Consider the following 24576-nt stretch of genomic DNA (forward strand, 5'->3'; position numbering starts at 1 on the left):
GAAATACAAGTGGTTCTCAGTATATAAAGAATAAAGTGGTTCAGTGCTGTTAAATAGTATTGTATACATGTTGCATGATATTATCTCAAAAATAAATGTTATTGATAAAATGGAAAGTAAACGTTATAGAGAAATTAGTAACCTGGACATCGGAATCAAACCTCAGCCTGAGTCATGGCCTTGCCACTTGAGATGCTTAATCTCTTTTTACCTCATTTCTCCCATTTATACAATGGGAATAACATAATACCACATCTGTGTGGTAGTGGTTTTGTAAGTCAATTAAATGATGCATGTAAAGGCTTTAGCCTGGCATTTATGAGTGCTCAAAAATGCTCAGCTGCAATTAATAATAATAATACTAGAAACAAATATTAAAGGTGCTTCCTTAACATCCTGCATTGCAATACTTTGCTAAAAGTGCAGATGGAGGTCTGAGTTGTTATTAATGTTGATATTGTGCAGCATGTTTATTTTGTCCATCTGCTCTTTACAATGACATGCAGAATGGCAGTAGTATGCCCTAAACGTGAATTATTGGGAAATGACATTATATTAATTTTTCTATTTTAAGAAGGGTAAAACTAAATATAACAAAACAGAACAAAGCAGATCAGAAGAAAATGTAAGTGACAGATTTCAAAGCAAGACAACAGGAGATCTACAGTGGCTACCGTAATGTCTCTTCTTCTAAATAGTCGTCTATATCTTCACACACAATGAATTAATGCAAAACAAAATAGTATAGAACTGATCAGAACAGAGTGATGAAGGCATTAAAGGCCTTCAAAACCAGAAAGTAGGAAAATCAACAATGGCTGCCATAATGTCTCTTGTTCTCTTCAAAATAGCTGTCCATACCTTGATGTATGTTGAAATTAAATAATACAAAACAGACTAAAGCCACTCTCAACAAATAATAAAAGCACTACTGGATTTCACAGCATGGTGATATGGAACCAGCAATGGATACCATAATGTCTGATTTTCTTCAAGCAGCCGTTCATTTCATCACTCATAATCGATTCTCATAAACTTACTTATAAATATCTCAGTGCGATCATTATTTATAGCTGAGTAGAACTCCATTGTATAAAAATACCACAACTTTTTTATCCATTCCTCAGTTGATGGGCATTTAGGTTGTTTCCAAGATCTGGCTATTACAAATTGTGGTATGATGTTTTCAGTTCTTCTGGGAATATGCCTAGAAGTGGAACAGCTGGGTCATATGGAACTTCCAATTGCCAGCTTTTTGAGGAATCTCCAGACTGACCTCCACAGTGGCTGCACCAGTCTACACTCCCACCAACAGTGCAGGAGCGTTCCTTTTTCCCCACAGCCTCTCCAGCATTTGTTGTTGATGGTTTTCTTGATTCTGGCCATTCTTTCTGGAGTGAGATGGAATCTCAGTGTTGTTTTAATTTGTATTTTTCTAATGATCAATGATGCTGAACATTTTTTCATGTATTTATTTGCCATTTGTGTTTCTTCATCTGCGAACTGTGTATTCATCTCAGATGCCCATTTTTGGATTGGGTCTTTGAATTTTGGGGATCTGTTTTTTAGAAGTTCTTTGTCTGAGGGACAGTTGACTAAGTTTTTTCAAAATTCATGGGTTTCCATTTTACTCTGTTGGAGATTTCTTTTGATATTCAAAAACTTTTAATAAGACAAGATCCCAGTTATTGATTCTGGGAAGTATTTCCTTATGGTTTGATTTTTGTTCTTGAATTCTCTACCTACACCTATGTCTTCAAGATTTATACCTATTTTGTCTTCCAGCAGATTTAGTGTTTCTGTTTAATATTTGGATCCATTTTGACTTTAGCTTAGTACAAGATGATAGGCATGGGTCTAGTTTTAGTTTTTGGCATATAGGAAGCCAGTTTTTCCAGCACCATTTATTTAAAGAGATTGTCTTTCTTCCAGTGAACCTGTTTGGCCCCTTTATCAAAGATAAGGTGGCTGAGTGTGTCTATAGTTGTAGTTGTATCTTCTAACCTATTTCATTGAACTTCATGTTTGTTTTTATTCCAGTATTATACTGATTTTATTACAGTAGCTTTGTAGTATAACTTCAAGTCAGGGATTGTGATGCCTCCTGCCTTGCCTTTGTTGCTCAGAATTGCCTTTATGAATTTTAGGAGTTAGTTCCCTAGGTCTGTGAGGTACGCTAGTGGTATTTTGATTGGGATTGTATTAAACCTGTTCACTAGCCGCAATCTTGTCTTCGAGGTCTGAAATTCTATCTTCACTTTCATTGAAGAGGTTTTGCCAACTTTTGATGGAATTTTTGATTTTCTGTATATCTCTTTGCATCTGTTTCATGAATTGTTTCTTATATTGTTTGCTCAAGGTTTCCATCTTCTTGCATTGTCCCTTTGATTTTTTAACTATGTCTTCTTTAGATGTGTTGAGCATTTCTTTCATTACATTTATTATTTCTTCTTTTACCTGGGAGATTATTTCTGATCTGTGTTCTTTTATAGCTTCCTGGAGTTCCTTCTTTACTTCAGTTGCTATCATTTCAGGAGTTTCAGGTGTATGGCTTACATTTTCTTCTATGTCCATGTCTCCTAGGCTTGCTCGGGATGAGCTGGAGGCTTGCTCGGGATGAGCTGGAGGCTTGGAATTGTATTTTGCTCTTTCATTTTGTCATTTTCCTATATTCCCTTAGGGAAGCCAAAGGCAAATCTCAGTTGTTTCTTGGGTTGAGAATATCTATCCCTATTGCAGAGTTTCCCCAGTTGAGGGGAGGTCTTTAGACCTTACCAGATGGCTCCAGCCACTTGGGGTCGCCGGGCGGGGCTTTACCAGTCTCAGAGCCAAACACCAAAGCTTGTCTGTGGGCTGGAAATCACTTTTGGCTCACCAGCCGGAGGACAGGTAGCTGTGGGCCCTTGGGAGTCGCTGGGTGGGGCTTGAATAGGCCCAGAGGGGCCTCCAGTTGTGTCCTCCCCTGATGTGTGAGGCTGGGCGGGGCCTTACCAGTCTAGGAAGGAAGCACCAAATCTTCCCCATGGGCTGGAGATTGCTGTGCACACTTTTGGATCACCAGGCAGGGCCTATGTTAATTTTTTAAACATCCAGTTAAAATAAAATCTTCAAAATTTCCATCCTTCTCTTGCTCCTTCCCCTACTTGAGGAGAAATTTAGTGGTGATGATTCATTTATAATTTCCATGCTGACACAGAACAAATGATCTAAATTCAATGAGCTTTTGAAGCAGCATGCCACAAGAGACAAAGAATATGACCAGGAGGCAGAAGTCTGAACACGCCCCTTCCTTGTACCCACTTCTGTGTTCAGCTTTGGAGGCTAGATCTTAAAAACACCACCAGCTCTCTGACACCTCTGTGACGCCAGTCAGCCATTGCTTCTTTTGTGCATACACCTGCTATTGCTACTTGGGTACATGTCCCTTAGTATGCTTGGAATGTTTTATGTAGGTACATTGTATTTTGAAATATTATTTGCATACCTGCTAGATGGTAAATTCTGTGAGTATATTTTATGTGTCTATTTCCTCAGTGCCTTGCATACAGCCTAACTCTAACTATAAAGATTTGTTGAATGATTGCATGAATAAAGTCAAAGCATGGGTTTTGGTTTGCTTCCTGGGTGGTCTTGGGCAGCATATTCATTCTTTCAAGCCCTGCAATTTCCTTGTCTCTAAAATGAATGTAATATTTAATTTGACTCTTACAAATAATTGATGTAAGCTTAACTGAACAAGTATGCCTATTTCCTGTAAATTCCAATATGCCAGGTAATAGAAGATAATTTTCAAAACTAGTTATGATAATAACAATATTGGAAACCAAGCTATAATACACATTGTGGTGTGGCTTATAATAGTGATGCTTGGAAGCAACTGATGCACCATCAGTAGGGCATTTACTAAGTAACTGGTGCCACATGCATATATTACTAAGTAGCTGATACTGGTTTTTGATTTCTGAGCACTAGGCCCTGTTCTAAGTACCCAACAGGCATCTCATTTAATTCTTTTTTTTTAAATTTTATTTAAGGAGAAAAAAAAAGCAGAGAAAGAATACAAGTTATACAGATTTACAGAAAAAAAATAAACAGTAGGAAATCACTAGTTAATGGATTACATATTGTCATCTTAGAAATAATTGTTCAAGTCACAAAATTAAAGCTTGTAAAGTGGACATTCCAACAATGATACTGCAAACAGTTCTGTTCAATGATCCAATAAAACTCAGTGATATCATTTTCTATCTTATACACTTAAATATACATGCAGTTATATAGTTTAGAGCACTTTCTTTTCCTCTCTTTTGTACAATGACTATTACACATTTTGGGTTTCATTGCTCCCACGGTTCTTATTACTTTTTTGGAAGAGAGTAAAACCAAATGTGATGTAACAGAACAGAATTGGTCAAATCAAAAGGGTGGACATAATAGATAATGTAAAAACATAATACAAGGTGATCAACAATGGTTACCATAATGCCTCCCGCTATCTCTAATAGAATTGCCTATATCATTAGTTATAATAAAATTGAACAAAACAGTAAAGAACAAAACCAACAAAACCAAAACATTGGAGACATTGTAGGTCTTCAAAAGTAGATAAAAGTCAATGAGAATGGGCGTCATAATGAATCTGGACAGCATTCTCTCCATTTCACTAATGAGGTAGAAAGTGTGGATGGCATAGAAAGAGTAACACCATTTTTATCAGTACATGTTTGCAGTACACAGTGATTACATTTACTGTGAGGAGTTGGTACATGTATGCAACACATCTTAGTTCTTTTTCATCCCCTACCTCTCTCATCCCTTCCTGCCTCTTCCAACTCTTGGTCCCCTTCCCCTTTGCAAAAGCTCTATTTCTGTTTTTATTTCTTCAATTCTCTTTTTCCTTCCCCCTTCTTCCTCCATCTTTTGTGTCTCTCATATAAAAGAAACCATGTAATATTTAAGCCTGTGTATCTGATTTTCTGATTTATTTTACTCCATATTACAGTCTCAAGGTGCATTCATTTACCTATGAATGTCTCCACTTTATCATTCTTGGTGGCAGAGTAGTGCCCATTGTGTGTAAATATCTCATTTTTTCCCTATCCATCTGTTGATGGGAATATAAGCTGTTTCCAAGATTTAGTTATAAATTGTGCTTGAATAAACCTGGGTATTCTGGTATTACTGTAAAGACTTTAATTTTGGGGGGATGATTCCAGGGAATAGCTAGATCAAGTAGAATTTCTATTTTAAGTTTTTTGAGGACTCTCCATACTGACTTCCACAGTGATGGTAGTAGTCTACACTCCCACTAACAATGTAGAAGGGTTCCGTTTTCCCTGGTGCCTCACCAGCATTTGTTATTATCTGATTTCTTTTCCTCAGCAGCAATTTTATTTAATATAACTAGAATATAAATACCTAACAATATATCTCCTTTCTCATCACAGGGTAGTCTTTTACATAATAAGTTTGTCATGCTATCTTCCATAACAAAAAACCTGCATCTGAGTTATCAGAAAATAAGCAAAAATATAGGAAAATACAATTTTATATAAATTATAAAGGACAATTACAATAAAAATCTATTACATTCTTCTCTCACTTAATTTTACAAAACAATGTTAACAGTTATTATTCTGTGATCTACTAGGAATCCATAGTGTGGCTCTGTCAAAAGATGGCTGTCAAAGATGGGACGCTATCTTGATATCATACACTTCTCTCAGTTCTTAACTGGACTTGAGCTTCCTTTTCTATTCTTCTTTAGGTGATAGGGATTTGGTAAGATTTTCATCAAGAGATCCAACTTTAGTGTCTGGGGTTGTAGCTGGTCAGTCCATACCTGATGAAGTCGGGCTGCACCAGAGATCTCTGCCTTCTCAGGGATAACTTCAAAAGTGTTTAGGTTACAGAAAGCCCCAGTGGGGTAACCACTTGTCAATATTATATATTTTTCTTATGTATGTTTTTGACTCTATCACATTGTCTCCCATTTTCATGACTTAAGAATAACAGTGAATTTTAAACACATTGGTGCCATTGGTCATAGTGCCACTGGGGTTCAGTGCCAGGGATGATACTGTCTGGGTGAGCATTTATGGTCATGGCCTGTTCTTCTGCTAGGTTACCTTTACCAGTGAGTATTGGCCCAGCTTCTGCAAAATTTATGCTTTATGCTAGATCATTGTTCTAGGTCATACAGTTTTATTTCCTTTGATTTTAATTTCTGCATATACAATTGCTCCAGGAGTCTTTTGAGTCTTTCTTACCAGGATATGGCCCTGCTCACAAATTCTTAATTTTTTCTGGAGTAGCAAGCTATTTTATGTTGTATTAATTTGGATTTCTCTAATGACTAGTAGTGTTGAGAATTTTTTTCATGTATTTATTGGCCATTTGTGTTTCTTCTATAAAGTTTCCACTTATTTTGGTAGGCCATTTTTTGACTGGGTCTTTTAGACTGAGAAGGTCTAATTTCTTTTGCATTCTTCATGTATTCTAGATGTTAGTCACCTGATTGAGGAGTAGATGGAAATTTTTCCTCTATTCTGTAGGTTGTTGCATCACTCTCTAAGTTGTTTCTTTTGCTGTGTAGAAGCTTTTAAATTTAATATAAACCCATTTGTTCATTCTTTTTTTTTTTTTTTTTTTTTTGGTCTTTCTCATTTTTATCGGTACCGGGGATCGCACTCACGACCGCCTGCTTGCAAGGCAGGCACTTATGCCGCTGAGCTAAATCTCCAGCCCCCTATTTGTTCATTCTTGGTATTAGTTATTGTGCCACAGAAGTTCTGTTTAGGAAATCCTTGCCATGTCTATGTTTAAGGGTTTTATCTATTTTATTTTCCAGCAGATTGTTTCTATTTAACATTTATATATTTGATCCATTTTGGTTTTAGTTTAATATATGGTAAGGTGTATGGTCTAGACTCAATCTTCTGCATGTGTATACCAAATTTTCTTAGCACCATTTATTAAAAATTCAATCTTTCCTCCAGCGTGTGATTTTGGATCCTTTGTCAAAGATCAAATAGCTGAATGTCTTGGGATTATTTCTGCATTTTCTTATCCTGTTCCCTTGAAGCACATGTATGTTTTTGTACCAGTAGTATGTTTTTCTTTTTATTATTATAGCTTTGTAATATAGTTCCAGATCTGGGATTGTGATGACTCTTGGTTTGCTTTTATTACCCAGGACTGCTTTTACTATTCTGGGTCTCTCCTGGTCTATATGAAGTTTAACTTATTTTCTATATATTTGTGAAGAATGCTGTTGGTATTTTTTGCTGATGTGTGGCTAATAATTTCTATTTCAGTGCTGTTCACTGTGATTTCGCCTTTTTCAATTCTTAATGGAATTAATTTGTGTTTCTTTTCCTTTTTCTTATAAGGTTGATAAATGTTAGTTATTTTGTTTATTCTTTTAAAGGTCCAGCTCTTTGATTCATTATATTTTTTTGTTCTTCACTTCCTTGGTTTCTGCTTTGATCTTTATCATTTCCTTCCTTGTCTTACCTCTGGATTTGAATTTTTCATGTTTTTCTAAGACTCTGAGGTGCATCAATAGGTTAGTTGTTTGTTTTTCTAATCTGAGCACTCACAGCATAAACTTTTAAGACTTGCTTTCTTTTTTTTTTTTTTTTTTTTTTTTGTCTTTTTCCTTTTTATCGGTACCAGGGATCGAACTCACGACTGCCTGCTTATAAGGCAGGCACTTATGCCGCTGAGCTAAATCCCCAGCCCCTAAGACTGCTTTCATTATATCACATAAATTCTGATATGATGTACTGGCATTATCATTTAATTCTAGGAACTGTTTTATTTCTTTCTTCATTTCTTCTATGATCCATTGATTATTCAACAGTGTATTGCTTAATTTCCATGTATTTGCATAATTTCTGTGGTTTCTTTGATACTGATTTCTAGTTTCATTGCACTATGATCTTATTATTTGCATGTTAAATTTCAATTCTTTTGCATTAGAGTAAGCACAATTTATTAGTAGTATGTGGTCTATTTTAGAGTAAGTTACACACATGCTGCTGAAAACAGTGTGTATTCTATTGTTGTTGAATGGAACACTCTAGATATCTATTGTTTGAAAGTTTGGTTTATCTTTGGTATTTTTTGATTTTTTTTGTTTGTTTGGTTGATCTGTTTGTGATATTGGGTTATTAAATTTGTCTTCTATAATTGTATTGTTGTTTATCTGATTTTTTATGTCCATTGGTATTTGTTTTATAAAGTTGGGCTCACTATTGTCTGGTGCATGTAGAGAATTGTTATCTTCTAATTGTTTCTTCTAATTGTTATCTTCTTTTTAATGGCTGCCTTACCAATATATTGTGTATTTTTTTGCTTCTTCTAATCAGTTTTGGCTTAAAGTTCCTTTTGTCTGAAAATAGGATAGCTACACCTGATTGCTTTTGGGTTCCTGTTGCATGGAATATTGTTTTCTACCCTTTGATTTTTAGTCTATACATTTCTTTTTGGGTTAAGGGTCAAATGTGTTGCTTATATACAGCATACCATTGGATTTTATTTCTTGATCTATTTTGCTAATATGTTTCTTTTGATCAGTAAATTGAGACCTTCCATATTGATAATGATAACTGATAGATATTGACTATTTCTGACATTGTATTATTTTCTTGCCTCTAATTTTCTTGTACTCAATTGCTTTCCCTATATGGTGTATTCTTTCAATTGGACCTTTTGGTAGTTATTAGCTTCATTGTCTCTTTCTAGAATGTCCTTGAGAGTTTTTTTTTTTGGAGTACTGGTTTGATGGTAATGAATTTCTTTAGGTTTTCTTTATCATGGACATGTCTTATTTCTCCTCAATTTTGAAAGATAATTTTGCAGGATAAACCAGTCTGGGTCAGAAAGTGTTTTCTTTTAGGGTTTGGACACTGCAATCCAAGCTCTCCTTGCTTTAAAGGTTTGTGCTGAGAAGTCTTCTGTAATACTGATGTTTTCCTTTAAACATGATTCATTTTTCTCTAGTAGCTTTAAGATTCTGTTTGAGTTTTGGTTTCAGGTATTTTAATATGAAATATTATGGAGTAATTCTTCTCTGATCATGGCTATTTTGGGTTCTATAACCTGCACTTATTTGAATGTTAAATTTTTTCCCTATTTGGAAAGTTCTCTGATATTGCTTCTATAAACAGGTTTTTAAAAATACCCTTTTTGGCAACAACTGTGAAGACAATACAATTCATTATGACGCCCATTCTGGTTTGACTATTATCTTCTTTTGAAGTCCTGTAATGTCTCCAATGTTTTGGTTTTATTGGTTTTGTTCTTTACTGTTTTGTTCAATTTTATTATACCTGATGACATAGGCAGTTCTTTTTAAGGTAGCAAGAGACATTGTGGTAACCATTGTTGAGCACCTTGTATTTTGTTTTTACATTATGTATTATGTCCATCCTTTTGATTTAACTGACTCTGTTTTGTTATGTCACATTTGGATTTATTCTCTTCAAAAAAAATAATAAGAACTGTGGGAGTAATAAAACCCAAAATGTGTAATTGTCATTGTACAACAGAGAGGAAAAAAAAAGCGCTCTAAAGGATATAACTGCATGTATATTTAAGCATATAAGATAGATAAACCATATTACTGAGTTTTGTTGGATCATTGAACAGAACTGTTTGCAGTCTCACTGTTTGAATGTCCACTTTATATGCTTTAATTTTGTAACTTGAACAACTATTTCTAAGATGACAATATGTAGTTAATTAACTAGCGATTTCCTACTGTTTATTTTTTCTGAAATTCTGTATAACTTGTACCCTTTTTCTGTTTTTTTTTTTTCTTTTTCTCCTTAAATAAAATTTTTTAAAAAATGCCCTTTTTGTTTTCGGATTTTTTTCACTAATTCCAATTAATTTTATGTTAGTCTGATTTGCATTTTCTGTCAGCTTCTGGATCCATTTTTATGTATTCTCTTGTTTTTAAAGTTTAAGATCTTTCATTAATCAACAGCTGTAGACCTATCTTCTAGATCTGATAGTATGTCCTCATTTGTCACTTCTGCTGCTCATAATTTCAATAGAATTCTTGTGATTTTGGATTTCCATTTGAAATTTTATGGACTCCAATGCTTTTCCATGCTAAGGATTAGTGCTTTATATCATTTTAGCTCCATTAGTTTTATCATTATTATTATTATTAATGTTTTCTGTAGATTCACTGATCACTTGTTTTATTAGGATCATTATCTGTTTAGTTGTATCTTCTTTGGATTCACCAAGTACCTTACTGATATGTTTTGTTACCTCCACTGTTTCAGATGTTTCATCTGTGCTTTTGATTTCCTCCCTTTTAATAATCCTGGGTGGAGTTGGGAGTTTTGGTGCATTTTGTTGCCTTTCTTCTCATATTTCTGTGTTGAAGTTTGAGGGTTGATTATAGTGGGTAGCTTGTTGCTAGTTTGGAGACTTCTTTAGTTAATGTCTACTTTTCAGAGCTATCCTTTGGGAATGGCTAACTCTTGGCCTTTATCTCTTTCCCAGGACTCATTTGCCTCCATTTATTGGAAGGGAAAGTTGCACCTTATGTGGCTCATCACCCAGTTGTTTGAGAACTGATGCAGGATTGTTTTTAATCCTTAGGCAATCCAGATAATGCCATATAGACAATACCAATCAATAGCAACAATTCTGTCACATTGGCCATAGTAGTACAATCAGCAAGAACAATAGTGTCAGAAACAAACTGGATATTTACAAATCCTAATAATCAGTAACGTATCAGCTTTGATCATAGAAAAGAGATCTATGATTCTAGAATAAGCATGAAGACAAACCAGATATTGACCTATTGTAAATACATACTCAACTGAACAATTTTATCTCCATTAGCAATAGAACAGTGTTGAACTGTAGTATGATGTAGTTAACTGTTTATATATTCATAAAACTTGATGATTGTACTTATACGTGTAGAAGTTTTGGGGGATGAGTGCATGAAAACAGTAGAATTTGAAAAATTAAGCAATGGAAGATGAGAAGAAGGTGATAAAAGTGAATAAAGAATCCTATTAATAAACAAAAGGATATTAGTAGTATTAACAGAAAAAACCAACATGGAAAAGGAAAAATAAAAAAAAAATAGAGCATAAATAAAGAAAAAAATAATAAGGGAACAAATTAATAAATGGTAGAGAGAAAAGAGAAAGGGAGAGGAAGGAAGAGGAGAGAAAGAAGAAGAAAAAAGAATAAAAACAAATACATAAATAAGACTAATAATAATAATAAGTGAGAAAGAAAATAGGAAAAAACTTCAGTCATCCTCCTTAAAAAAATACAGGAGAAAAAAAGAATCTTCTTTTTTATTTCCAAATGAGTGGTTTCCTTCTAGGACCTTTAGTCTTGGAATCTAGCAAGGCACACCCCTCTCCACTCTGCTTTATTAGCCTGTGGCTATGGGCAATGACTCCCTCTTCTCAAGAAGTCCCTGGTCTTTGAACTGTAGACCATGGCAACCGTCCAAGCAGGCACTAAAGCAGGGAGATCCTGGAGCTCAGCAACCTACTTACATCGTCATGGAGGTAAGGAAGGGTGAATAGCTAATAATGTAGTGTCATATCCCAGTGACTTTAAAAAAGACTGAAGCTGTCTAGCCAGCAAATGCCTCTTCCCATTAGGGAACAAAGACTTTAAATTTCAAAAAAAAACTACATATAGTAAATGACTCTGTTCCAGATCATACAGAAATTGTAAATTTTAATGAAATCTGCTGCCTTTTGCCTTCGCCTACTAAGTGAGGAGACTCAGATTGGGCAACAGCTATTTAGGCAGCTGGCTTGGGAATATGTGCAACCATATCTATATGTAGTCCTATAAACAGATCTGGAGCCATTACTAGTGTCAGTGTGCCATGACGGTTACCCGCTTTTCACACGGATAACACAATGCCATACTAAGGATTGCAGCTCCAGCTCCTGCCATCTGGTCGACCAGCCCCCTTGGCCAGCACCACGCCGTGTTACCTGTGGGATTCCAACACTTATTGTTACCTCAGAAACTTTTGATACCAGAACTTTCTCACACCCACTAGCCCACATGTTTACTACATTCCAGGGCTACTATGTGTGGTTAGCCGGCCAAATTCCAATTTTGGAATGCTGCTTGTGACTGTGAAACTCTGTCAACTCAGGCTTTTAAAGGGCTGACAGGCTTGGGGGCATGCTGGGGAGGACACAGTATGCGGATCAATAAAGAAGCAATTTCCAACCAGAGAGCAAACATGTGCTTGGATTTCCAGAGGTTTGCAGTATTACCAGTGATAGTAAGACTTGATATCTGTAAGGTGGGATGGCCTTGGAGTTTTAAATCATTCACAGTTCAAAAGGAATTTAGGCTAATATTCAAAAGGATATAGTGCCTCTGAATTCCTAGGCATTTCACAGCCTTCCTCCGTTAAGTAGCTCAGAATTTGACGTTTTTAAGCCACAGAGTTCTTTCTAATGCCACAAATAAGCCTTTTTCTTTCCCAGGCTTATGGACTAAGCTCCATTTTTTTTCTTGCTTGCTTGTTTCCTCTCGTCCTCCTTCTCTTCATTCATTTCACTTTCCCCTTCCCTCCATTTCTTTCTCTCCCTTCCCCTCCACTCCCCTCCTCTTCTCTCCCTCCCCTTCCCTTTCCTTTCCTACACACTTAAATGTCATTCTTTGACAGCGTTGTTACTAGCAGTGAGGACACAACTTGGAACCAGACAGGCGAGTTCCCTCCCTTTCACCAAACCAACACCATACTGAGGGAAGTCAGATAACAAATAAATTGATGTCTGATAATATTAAATACTACGATTGCAACTAAACAAGATAGAGTAATAGAGAAGGGGGCTGCTTGCAGGTAGGTGACCTGCAAAAGCCTCTCTGTGCAAAGGAAGAGATTTTTTGGCTGGGATGGGAAGGATGTGTTTATCTAGACCTGGCAGCTTCTTCTTTCCATGTGGAAATGGCAGATGGAGATGGATGATAATACCTCCCTCATAGGCTCACTGGGGTTGATAGAGGTAACATCCATGTGTGCCCAGAAGAGTACTCAGGGCATGGTGGCCTTACATAGTGACAGTATGGTTTTAAATTTATATCAGCTGAAGTATTCATCAAATTATCAATATACAAACCTGACTGTAGAGCCCAGAATAAAACATGTGCTAAAGCCATGCTTTGGATTTAGGGCCTAGGACCAAATGAGATGAAACTAGAATCTTGGCTGCTGCTAGAGATTACCAGTAGGGTAAATTATATTCCATTATTTGCCGACTTTATTTCAGGGGTTGGCTGGAATTTGTTATTTGATGGCTGATTTGGACATAGGACTCCACTGTGTGAATCTTGCCTTGGGTTTACTCAATCGATTCTTCCTCTTGAAGGAGGTGAAATGCAGGAAGCTCTGTGCAGGACCAGTGTGTGGGTTGCAGGAGCCTCCTGCAGTGTGCACATGATGCCAGGCAGGACCCCACAGAAACTCCCAAGTTCTGCACTGTGGAGCATGGAAGAGATGGATTACCATGTGGGAAGACTTCCCGGCAGGTGTTAGCATGTAGCTGCCAAGGGCTAGGAGGATAGAAGTTCTTCATTGTCAGAATGATGGAGAAAGCATGTTTTACTGTATTTGGGCCAATTTGAATTTATCTTTACTGGTTGGTAATTATTTTGGGTTTCATTTTTTAAAACTGCATTTAATGTTTACTCTAAGAATATGGCAATAATGAATGCTCATATGTATGTGAAGCATTTACACCTTGACCTGGAGCTTTGGATTTTGCAGCAACCTTGGAAGTTGCTGGGCTAGCCCCAAAATGGTATCCCCCTGTGATGTGGCCCGGTGCTTACAGGTAATTGATACTCTGATGCTGGACCGCTTTTGGCTTCGTCTAGTTTTGAGACCCCAGTTGACATCTTCACTTACTTTGTACCTCTGTTCCTCACTGTAAAGTGGGGATCAGAGTACCCACCTCGTGGGAGTACAGTGAGGATTAATATGTGTGAGCCCCTCAGAGCAGCACCTGCACTTGAGCCAAGACATTCTCCAGGGAAAAACAGGCCCAAGAAGTTGCAATTCTGGCTTGAATGAGCAGATTTGCAGAGTTGGGATTCAAACATAAATCTCTTAGTTTGAAGCTAAGTGGTATTTTTTTTTTCTCATGTTGAATAGTTTTGGGTTATGGCTTTCAAACATAAACCCAGAAAGTAGTATATAAAGATGTTTAGGAGCCTAGTAGTTAGCAATACCCTGTTCATAGTAGAATATTAATCTTTGCTTTATATTGCTTTACTTAAGGGAAACTGAGGTATATACAGTTAATTTGAAACGACCCAGTGATACTTGATATCATTAGTATGAGGTATTTTCCTATTTGTTTCTGATTTTGAATGAAAAATGTAAAAGTGAAAATGGTATTTCTAGTGTTAAATGAATGGTTTTTGGTCTCAAATTATAAGAGGTATGAATAGTAAGGTGAACTAGCAGTGTAGACATCACCGTGAGCCTTCAGTCCTTTCTGAAATGAGGCCACAGGTAGTTCTTGGTGGTGCTCTCATTTGTCAAATATATCTGCCATTCTCTTTGGAAGTTGTCTGAACAACAGACAGTATCTTATTTTAAATTAGCTTTGTGTGTGTGTGTGTATTTGAGAAATGTAGTTTAGGCTGGCCTTGAATTCATTTTGTAGCTCAGGCTGACCTCAAACTTGCAGCAATCTTCCTGCCTCAGCCTTGCAAGTGCTGGGGTTACAGGCATGGACTATCGTGCTCAGCTAAATTAGTGCTTAAGGTTAAAAATTTTTAATTAGAACTTTTTTAAAAAATGGACACATAACTCATTGTTTTGTGTGTGTGCTAGAGATGGAAAAAGTGCCAGGCAAGCAGTCTACACTGAACTAGTTCCTTTTTAATTTTTATTTTGTGTCAGGATCTCACTAAATTCCCCAGGCTGGGCTCGAACTTCTCCTCCTGCCTTGGTCTCCTGAGTAGCTGTTGTTAACAGTGCATACCAGCCTACAAGTGCACATCAGTGCTTCCTCCTGACTGGATGTACCAAACATCTTAGAATGCGATGCTTGTACTTTTTCCAAAAACTTTTTGATGAGATATAGAAAAGCCAGCCATTTCTTCTGTAGCTGATACAGTGTGGCGTTATCCACTGTAGCACGAGATGCTGACTGTTAACTTTCATGGCATCTTATTTTGCTTTTAAGTTGACTTTAAGTCCTCTGAAGGTCGAGTCTCTGAATATGTGATCACATTCCTCTTATTCTGATATAAGTAATTCAGATACCTTCTATGAGCTTCTTAAAATCTATTCACACTAACCAGTAAGCGAGGTCTCATCTTTCCCTCAATCCTCTCACTGTCTTTTCTCTATGAATGCAAAACTCTGTTAATGCTTTAAGCACTTATGGTGATTCTTACTCTTGACTGTCCTTTTACTTGGAAGACAAAAATCAAATTCAGCCCTTCGGGCAACAAATATACCGATACTTAGCCTAGTACCAGATGAACAGCCAGCGCTTTTTAAATGCCAGTTGAAGCCAGGTGTGGTGTTGCAAGCTGTTTTTCCTAGATTCTTCTTTGCTTCTTGAAGTAATCTTATCCCCACATTTAAAAACGCTGATACAGGCCACACCATATATTTTATGTAATCACTCCAATTAGAGTGCTCAGTATTCAGACACGTTGGTATTTTTGGTATTGACGCTCATGAATGTCCACATTGGGTCAATAATGACAAGGGGTAGCTTCTGGGAAGTTCAGGTCAGGTTTTGCCACTAAGTTTCCAACAAACTTTTGGTTTTCAGAGCTTTTGGGGTTTTGGAATGGTAGCTTTTTGAAACTGCTTCTTGCTTACGCTTATTAGTTGTTGCTTGTTCTGCCTTTAAAAAACTGGATTTCTGTGGGTCGGATGGGGTCGCTCTTGATATCATTTTTCATCTTCTGCTTCCTGAAGGAAATCTGTACTTCTTATATTTCCAGAAAGAGGAAAGCAGAGGAAAATTCATCTTTGGTCTTTCCTCTGGTCTTTCCTCTGTGGTAGATCCTGATTAGCTCTGTCTCTCAGTTGTAAAAATAGTCTTGTGGCCACCAAATATCTCAGTCACTCCCTTGAGCCTGCTCAAAAGATGTGACATTGTTCATTGCTTGGTACAGATGGATTCTTAAATTGAGACGAGCATATCTGGTTTTCTTCTGGGCATTTGGAAAGATTTTTAGTGTGGAACAAACTGTAAAGAATAGTCTTCTTGTTTTCACACAGAGAATACACAGAACAGCTCCTAATGGCTTCATATCTGGGGAGGGTCTTGAGCCCATGAACTGTTCTGTTTGGACTTTGTTCTGTTTCTTCCCTGTTCCTCTTACCTTGCCCGTGGTTTGTACTCTTGCTTTTCTGTAACCTCAGGGGGGTCTTCTCTACCCTGTCTTTTTCTCTGGCCTGCTGTCTCTGCTGCCTGCCACTTTTTAACCAGCAGTATCCACTTTTAGTGATTTTTTTTCACTACAGATTATGTGTCTGTAGGTGTTGGTGTGGATGGTCCATTGTCATTCTCTGAAGGACTTGCCTAATACACTGCTTTCCCCTCAGTCTTTGTGCTGGATGGAGACTTCTCTATTTTGAATTCTGCTCACATACCCAGACACTTAAGCTTCTACTTTCATGGCTGTTTTGGAGGAGCTGGGCTGCTGGGCAGCTGAGGGGCGAATGTCTGAGGTGCCGCTGTTTTAAAGAACTTTTATATGCATATGAATGTTTTCCATCTAAAATTAGGAGTGTTAATTATGAAATCTGAGAGTGTGCAAAGATTCCTATATGAGTCCCTGTAATTCTTAGTTCTTTTCATGGCATGTATGGAAGTTGCATTCTTCTCAATAATAATTATAGGTATTTATAATAGTATAGATGTTTCATTAGTGAAATTTACAACTTGTAGCTTTAGCCTGGTAATTTTACACTTGGAATCAGATATGTTTAGAGCAGTTCAGATAACTAAGCTCTTTGAAGGGTCTCTGCCTTTGTTGCCTTCTGTAGTTGAGGAAGGGTTGTTCTCTCTCGGAGTGTAGCTAAACAGTCCAGTCTGTACTGCACTTGTTCCCACCCAGCATTGTCATTTCCTATCAGGGGCTCTCCATTTTAGACTTTGGGTTGGCACGGAAACATAATTGCTTAAAAGAGCCACCCTGTTCTTGAGTGTAGTTTGACAGGTCTTTATAAACAAACTTTTGCTGCCTTGTTGAAATTGGTGGAAAAATCTAGGCCATTATGTTTATAGTTCATAGCTGTTAAGGAATTGATGTTGGTTTTCCTTTCATCTAAAATAATCATTATGGGTTGAGTATGAAATACCTTCATTTGTACTCATGGTACATAAAATAACACCTGCTTCTGCCTGCCCTTCCCTCTTTCTACCACAAACTACGTAGGATCTGCCTGTGTGAACTGTTCATTTCTTCTCACTCAAAGGGAGTCCATATCATATGTGTGTGTAAGTGCCACACAAAGTTTGTCTTCATGATTACAAATGATGGAGTTTGTTTGCCTTCTGCCTGGGGGTCAAGAGAATGGGAAGTTTTGTGTTTATCAGTTTGCTTGGCTGTTTCCTCCCTCCTCCCCTCCTGCCCTCTCCTTGTCTTAGGCAAAAAATGCATTGGTCCTGTGCAGTGACCTCCCCTGGGTCAGAGGATTCTGGAAGGCTTTGTGTGCTCATTTCCTTAAAGAAGTGGAAGGTAACATGTTTGAAAGCCGGGCAGCTGTGGCCTGTTCCAAAGCATTACTGTTGATTATTTGTTTTTCTGGATTTTGACAAAGGCGCTCTTGCCAGGGGACCTTTGCCCTCCTGTTCATGCAAACCCCAAATTACAAAAATACTTAAGAAAAATAAAACAGAAGCCAGGCTTAAGGTTATCTTACCAAAACAGGACTCTTTCCTTCTTTAGATTGCAAAAACAAATGAGTTCCCTAGTTAGGTTTCAATCAATCATTCCTGATGAATTCGGTACAAGTTTTGCTTTATCTGTAACTCATACCATATTGTCTAGTCCTTGGGGCTTAGTTCTATTCCCTTGCCTTATTTGCCTACCAAATGGCGAGTCCATTTGGAAAAAATGAATAGCTTGCTGGTTTCTTTTCTCCTTCATGCACTCAGTAATTAGGAAAAAAGTTCTCTAGAATGTGTGCTGGGGAATAATAAGCAGTTTCCTTGGGTGGTCTCAATGGCTCAACAGTTAGATTGTTCTGGACTTGAGATTCTCACAAGTGACCTCCTTAGCAGGCAGGAGAGGAGTGTGAACTTTCTAATCTTTGGGAGAGAAAGGGCTACAGCAGTAGTGAGAGAGTATGGAGTTAGAATATGAACTCTGTCTCAGGCCTTTTGATTTGGTTTGGAGTCTTCTGCCTCTTCCTTGCTGTGGACCTTGGACAAGTCACTTGAGCTCACTGTGCCTCATGTGTATAATGGGACAAATAATACCTATCCCATGTTATTGTGATTAAATAAACTAATATTTCTAAAGTGCTAACAGCAATGCCTAGCACATAATAAATGTCATAAAATGATAAGCAAATTAAAAAGGAGGGATGAGAACATGTCATGAGATGAGGTAACTATTAGTGACAATAAGTGGCTCCAAAAGCAAGCAGGTTGGACCGCAAGATACATAACAAATCTGCCCGTTTGAAGATTCTAAGTAGCTTATAACTATTCAGCTGTGTGACTTTAAGTGAGCTAGTTAACCTCCCCATCTGTAAAAGGTAACAACTGCCCGGCTCAGTATTCTCTGACATAGGTTACATCTCTGGGAAAATCCATGGACTCCTGCTATTTTTAGTGGGTTGCTGGGAGCAGAAGCCAAACTGGTTCAGGATTGAGGAAAGATGTCAGAGTTCCCACCTGGCATCTCCATCATTTCCTGAGAGTGAGGGAGAAGCGAGAACAGTGCTCATGGCCAGGCTGAGACTGCGAGGCACTGAGCAGAGCTGCTCGGTGAAGATAGCCGATCACTGCTGCCTGCAGACATGCCCGGGTTCCACTCGTCTATTTTTCCTTTTTTCTCTCAAGCATTGGGTTCTGTTTTGTACTTTTTCCTGACATTCTCCCTTTCTGCACTGCACATGAAAGAGCCTTGTTCTTTGACATCTGTCTACTTGGGAAGGAAGGAAGTGGTACCCGGCAACATAAATAGCAGGTGCAAATCCTCCAGATGCATTCTAGTGGAGAGAGAATGTTTAAGTGGCTGTGCTGAATTCTTTCTGCCTCTCTTGATAGCATAGTTTTGATATTACAGTCCATCTGCGCACCATTTTCTTGAGTGTATGCTTTTGGTTTACTTTGTTGTTCTCATTTTTCACCTTGAGCTCTTTAGATATTCCTGTTTTGCAAAGCTGTGTTTTGTTTCTTTTGTGGTTTTTGTTGTGTTTTTTTTAGTTCTGGTACTCTGGGTCTGTTTAGTCATTGAGTAAAGGGTACTCATTTCTGAGAAGCACACTTATTCTGGCACATGTTATGTGAACAGACTGTTCTCTGAAGATTCTAGTATCTTTGAGAGGTGATGCTGACAGTGGCATTTGGCAGTATGATGCTCTGTTCAAACAAATATTCAACTTGATCATGCTAATGCTTGTATCCAGCTTTGGTAACCACAGTGTTTTCAGATTTAAACCTATGAAGAATTACAAAATAAGGATGGTGAGGTCAATGGAAGAGTAATTGCATCTATATTTTCTCAGGTTTTCTTTTCTTGATTTTCCTTCATTGAGATTTGCTTCAGTGTCTTTTAAATCAGTTAAGATGAGTTAGCTTGTGATGCAGTAACAGTACTCAAATTTCAGTTGCTTAAGCAACAAAGTTTTCTTTGTTGCATCTGCTGCAAATCTACTGGGGTCTGAAACACCGTGAATCCTGCACCACATCTTGTGGGATTTGGCCTCGAGGTAATGTTGCTGTCACTCACAGACATTGCCAGTGGATGAAAGACAAATGAAACTAAAGTCCAATGACTGTGCCTAACGATATGTGGGCAAGGAACCAGGACCGTATGGTATTCTTGAAAAGAGGAGAATTGGAAATATTTGATGGATATTAAATGCCTGCTACAGACTTTAGTGGATGCTATTGGCACAAAAATGAACAAATAGACTGTATGGTAGTCCTTGAGAAATTAAAGTTTTGGATAGCAGCTTTAGAGATTGTGAAAATGTAGTGATGAAACTAAGATCGTTTAACATCATGTCTTTATTTTAAAAAGATTGGTAATACCTGTCTCCCTTTTTGTCTCATTTTCCAAAAGTTACAAACAGCTACCGAGTAACCCTAAAGTTTACAATCTACTAAAGAAAGATTGTTTTTTTTTAAATTTTGTATAATTTTTGGATCAGCCTTAGAATCTTTATAAGTGAAACACACCGTTTTTGTGTTTTTGCCATGTGTGAGCAGTCTAAAAATTGAATGTGTCTAAAGAGAATAACTTCTTTATTACATGCTGGCTTAAAACTCAGACAGAATTCCATTGAAAGCCAATCAGTTTTTTTCTATGTGACTTTCAGTGATGAAATTGGAAATAAACCAGCATTATGGGTTCATAATGGAAAATGTAGCCATTCTACACAATATACAAGCAAGTTCATCATATAAAATATCAGACATCTGTCTGAAGTGGGTGCTGACCTTCTAAACTGTGACTGAATGTTCAGATTGTTATTTCTCCATCCTCCCCCGATGCATTTCCAGTGTTGGGGTCACAGCTCCATGCTTCTAGTCTGCTTCCTAGTGGGTTATGGGTTGCTTCCTACAGTCTAGACATGGAGTGAAAAATGGTTATGTAATCCATTTCCTGTTCTTCTCTGCAAAATTCAGGGGAAGGGCTCAAAACTTTAAAACAGACCACTCCTACCCCCAACCCCCAGTCAAAAGAGCAGACATTCAGGATCTGCGGACACAGTCCCCTACTACCTGTGGGACTTTGGGCAGGTTGTCTCAGCTCTTTAAGTCTCGGTTCCATTCTCAGCCAAATTAGAATTATTTCAAAGGCTTCTGGTGAAAGCTAAGCATATGGCTCATATAAAATGCCAACAAGTCTGACATGGGACAAGCATCCAATAACTTCCCTTTAGCACTGTACGTACTGGGTTTCCAAGGAATTCATCACATTTTATCTCATGGGAACACATCTAGGAGGTGGCAGGCATGTACTGAATTGGATTTTCACTAACTTGCCAAAAACAAAACCAACAGTGACAAAATGGGCTTTGAATTCTCATGGAGTTGCTGCCACAGTTGAGTTAGCAATGATCTTTCTTAATGATTACATGTGTCTGTTTTCTCCACTAGTCACACTTCTCTTCACACTTCATCTGGTTAGATTTTATGTAGATTAGATCCTCTATCTTCCTTCAGTTATAATTCCACGCTCACACTTTTTTTTTTTAGATGATTGCGTAGTAATGATTAAGAACTGGGGGGCTGGTATCAATACTACATGAAAAAGAAAGAAAACTCATCATCTTAGTAATATCCATTAGCACTAATGGAATAGCTAGTGTGTAGGTCAGCTTTCCATTACTCTAACAAGATAATTATCTTATGAAGAGAAAAGGTTTACTTTGGCTCCTGGTTTTAGAATTTTCAGTCCACAATTATTGGCCCCATTGCTTTGACCTGTAGTGAGAGAGCACCGTGAGGTGGCAGAGCGTGATGGGGCAAACCCACTTTCATCATGAGCAAGGGAGGAGTAGCAGAAAAGGAAGACCAGGGTCTCACAGTCCCCTTTGAGAGCACTGCAGTAACCCAAGGACCTCCCACAAGGTCCCACCTCTCAAAGCTTGGACTCCTTCTGAACTTGCCAAAACCACGCAGGTCTTTGCGGTGGCTACGGGGCCTTTAAAGGTCCGAAACATAGCAACTGATATATGCCTGGCTCCTAACTGAAGTTTTCATTTTTCATGTGAAATCATTGTTACTCTTCTCCCAACCCTATAAAAATAGCTATGACCATTATTTGCATATCACAGATGAAGAAATTCAGGCTATGATGTTAAGTACTGGAATCACGGCAACAGACTTGGTGCTCACATTGGAGTTTGAATCTGGGACATTTGGCTCTGAAACAGCTTGTTTTTCTCCTGAGTTCTATTATACAAACAAGTTTGTATTCAAAATAGGGAGGTTATATTCCTGGCTGATGAATGTTGTATGAACACTGTGCCTGAGTGGATTCATTGTGGCAGCTAAAAATAATATGATATATTGTTGGCTTTTTATGCAGTCTAAACTTCTTGTCTGGGTGACTTGAAAATATAAATATGTCACTGCTCTTGATTCTTAGCAGAGAGTTTTAGGGACCTGGAAGCCTGGCTTTTGTGTAACTGTTTCATAACTTCAGAGCTGGTGTTTGTGTGGTCCCTCGTCTGAGTCCATCGTGGCAGGGTTAATAACTTGAAGTAATGGTAAAGACAGAAACCAGATAAACAGATAATCTGCACCTCCCTGTCTGAATTACTCTCCCATTTTTCTCACCCTGATAAATTTCTAAATAAATTGCTTTACAATGTAAATGTGGGGAATCCTTGGTCCTTATTTAAATATTATGCTTTGGACATGACTTTACTATTAATTTTTGATTTAAAAACATTTTCAAAGATAAATAGCAAGGCCCGAATGAAAGCTATGGGTTGGGATTTTTATAGTGAATTATGAGGTTTATTTGGCTGGGTACCATTCTTAAATGATAGTGATCTTTCCTGTCTTAAAACCCAGTTGCTAAAATACAGGAGATATGAGACATCTAAAAGGCTCAAGTTTCTATTATAATTTTTTTCCCCAAGTAGGCAGTAGAGTCTGGTGCATAATGTTCCAATCTAGTTTCATGGTCCCTTTGATCAACCAAAAAGTAAAACCGAACAAGACAGCATCTCTCAAAGGGTTAATGCCCTGGAATGTCACACTTCACAATTGGCATTATGTTCTTTGCATTCTTGAGGAATTTTCTCACTAATGTCAAAAGACTTGGTTTGTTATTCAGGATAGTGGTCTAGTGACTTTGCATATCACATTCCCTTAACCTTGAAGGAAATCTCTGCATGCTAATTTGGGGGGGGGGGAGTAGTGCAAGTAGTTCTCTGGCTACAGATGAGTTAAATGAGTGAGTGTATTTAGTTAAAAACAAAACACCATGAAACCCTTGTAAATGAGTGGGCATTTTGGTAATGTGGCTGCTTACCACATTTTGATCATTTTGTTTATGCCATAATATTGTATCACTGTGATCAGATTATAAAGTTTTACAAAGATTTTCTCCTTGCTTTACTTATTGCTGTGTAGGAAACCACTCTAAACTTAGTAGCTTAAAATAGTAGCAATTTATTGTATCTTAGGATTCCATGTGTTGACTCTCTTTGCTGGGCATTCTAGGTCACTGAATTCAGTTGGCGTCAGGCTGGGCTGGAAAGTCCTAGAAGTTTCCCTTCCCATGTCGGTACCTCAGTGCTTCTCCATGCAGCCTGGCTACTTCATTCCTCTGCCCTGTAACATGCTGGTCTTCTCAATTGGCTGGGTTCCAAGAGAGAACGAACTGGAACTGCCAGTCCTCTGAAAGCTAAGCGTTGGAGCTCCAGCGTTTATTTCTACTATATTCTGTTGGTCAAAGGAAGTCACAGAGTTATCTAGATTCAAGTACAAGGCAATAGATGCTACCTTTAGACAGGTGGGGTGGCTGCCTCCTGGGAGGGAAGGAGCTGGCAGATGATGAACTCAGAGGGGGAAAAGCTCCAGGTAGATACATCTGTAGCTCTCCCTCAGCTTCTGTGTGGTGGCACAAGGAGCCAAATGTTGCTCAGCTACTCTGAGATAGCTAAGAAGCAATGAGCTGAGGTCAGGAACTGGGCAGACGAGAAGACTCCTGACTCACAGTGGCATCTCATGGCCTCAGCTCCAGCTGGGGACAACAGCAGCAGATGCCTGTGGAATATCCAGAGATGGAGATCCCACCCATCTCACTTCACCCTCACCAGACCAGCAGCACTTAGCCCCTTTGCAGCAGAGGGCAGTGGGAGTCCAGAGGATACTGTCTGATTTGTGATCTCTACTTTCCATATTGCTGTAATAATGGAGGCTCACTCTCCTCTCACCATGCACCTGGCTGCTATCAGGTGGATGAGCAGGAGGAAGGCAGGAAATCTGAGTAATTGAGCACAGTGCCTATAAAAGACTGAACCAGAAGAAATTGCTTACTTTATTGCATCAGACTAAATATTTGCCAGATCTGTCTACAATTAGGTCTTCCTCCTCCTGCTAATCTAAATGATAACTCCCTCATACACATGTACTTCCTAATCCTTGAATCCTCTATGATGATTAAACTGTGGATTTTGAGATGGGGAGGTGATTCTGGATTATCTGAGTGGCCCAGTGTAATCACAAGGGTCCTTAGAAGAGGAAGAAGTGTATCAGAAACAGAAGAAAGGAGATGTTATAATGGAAACAGGTGCTAAAGTGGTGGAAGAAGGGACCGTGAGCTTAGGAATGCAGATGGCTTCTAGAAGCTGGAAGAGGAAGCAGAGCTCCCCTG

The 24576-nt window shown here is 38.1% G+C and overlaps 1 protein-coding gene and 1 pseudogene across 16 annotated transcripts in view; one reads left to right on the plus strand and one right to left on the minus strand.

Annotated features, from left to right (window-relative positions):
• The window catches only part of Limch1 (LIM and calponin homology domains 1), a 327840-nt gene that overhangs the window by 50647 nt on the left and 252617 nt on the right, over window positions 1–24576 (plus strand). The gene's annotated exons all lie outside the window — the stretch shown is intronic.
• Window positions 5723–11961, minus strand: LOC100714858 (dynactin subunit 6-like; annotated as a pseudogene).

The sequence above is a fragment of the Cavia porcellus genome, unplaced genomic scaffold, assembly GCF_034190915.1.
Source record: "Cavia porcellus strain 051 isolate PalLab524CR breed Dunkin Hartley unplaced genomic scaffold, mCavPor4.1 scaffold_30, whole genome shotgun sequence".
Classification (NCBI taxonomy): Eukaryota; Metazoa; Chordata; class Mammalia; order Rodentia; family Caviidae; genus Cavia; species Cavia porcellus.